This window comes from Gigantopelta aegis, chromosome 15 (genome assembly GCF_016097555.1).
Source record: "Gigantopelta aegis isolate Gae_Host chromosome 15, Gae_host_genome, whole genome shotgun sequence".
NCBI classification, from domain to species: domain Eukaryota; kingdom Metazoa; phylum Mollusca; class Gastropoda; order Neomphalida; family Peltospiridae; genus Gigantopelta; species Gigantopelta aegis.
The window spans coordinates 38,340,449-38,342,169 of record NC_054713.1 but is presented as its reverse complement, the minus strand read 5'-3'; positions in this window follow the sequence as shown (position 1 = coordinate 38,342,169).

Below are 1,721 nucleotides of genomic sequence, written 5' to 3'. Positions count from 1 at the left end.
CTGTGTTGGTTGTTGCACCTGGCCCCCAGCGAGACATAGCACACAGGCAAAAACAGCTAGAGGTTAAAACAGAAGAAACAAATAAATAGAAAACCATACTTTAATATTGATAATAATGATGGTGGTGGTAACGATGATGATGACGATGAAGAAGGTGGTGGTGGTGGTGATTGTAGTGGTGGTGGTGGTGATGATGATGATAATATGATGATGATAGATGTGATACTGACGATGATAAAGATGCTGTTGCTGCTGATAGTAATAATAATGATTGAACTGACTATGATGATGGTACTTTTTAAATGATGATGATGATGATGCTTTTATAATGATAATGCTTATGATGATGATGACAATGATGATGGTGCCTTTTTAATTATGATGATTATAATGTTTTGTAAAAGATGATGATGATGATTATGCTTTTTATATGATGATGGTGATGATGATGATGATGATGGTGGTGGTGATGATGATGATGATGATGGTGATGATGATGATGATGGTGGTGGTGATGATGTTGAAAATGATGAAGACTGATTATTGTTGTGATGCTTGTAGTGAGTATAGTACAAGTAAGATCAACACTACACGTCGCTCAGAACACCTTACTTAGCTGGCGTTCTGTCCCATGGATCACTTTAAGCTTTACTGTAATCTTTAGAGCAGAAACCCGCTGCTGCCACTAATTATTCCTACTGATTGGGGAATCGTCATTTCCACAGAAAGGATATCATATTCATTGCCCTTTAACTTCGACGATTCGTCAGTCGTGTATATATATTTATAAGTTAAAGTTTGTATTGTTTAACGACACTACTAGACCATGTGCTATTCTATCGGTAGGATGGTGCATATAAGACTCATTGCTACTAATGGCAAAATATTGTGGGTTTCCTCTCTAAGAATATGTCAGAATTACAAAATGTTTGTCATCCAACAGCCGATGATTAATAAATCAATGTTCTCTAGTGGTGTCGTTAAACAAAACAAACTTTATGTTTATATTTAAATCAATAATTGTGTTCCAAATGTCAGGTTACAAACATAATGTGGTGTCGACGTGGATACAATTACCCCCCCCCCAAAAAAAAAAAAAAAAAAAAAAAAGATAGAAAGAAAGAAAAGATAAAAAAGAGAAAGAAAGAAAGAAAGAAAGTAACTTGTAAGTAAATATTTTGATAATAAATTAATTTTATATTTAAACCAAAAGATAGAATTGTTACTTATTTCAAATTAATACATTCAGTTTATTTGAAATAAGTAACACTTTTAATTTTCGCGTAAAGGAGGACTTCCACTCACAGGACAAAACGTTAATAAAAACAACCTAAACTCATTATTGTTTTGTGGAATAAATGAATGTATGAATGTTTAACGACACCCCGCACGAAAAATACATCGACTATTGGGTGTCAAACTATGGTATATGCAAAATGTTTTGTGGAAGAAGGGTGAACAAGATGGAGTTTTTTCTAACTGTAGTTTATTCCAAAATATTTAATTTATCGGCAATACTGTTTTCGAAAGGCACACACCCCTGTTGAATGTTTCTGAATAATCAGTACATAATCCACCTGGTCACTTTTTTTCCCCTCAGTAAACTGGCTTTTTATGGGTGATAGACATTTAAAAAGTTCATCCCTTATCCCCTGGTTTGACTTGAAACCTTTGAACATGCCCCATTACCACTAAGGTTTCAGGCATGTCCATCCCGGGCC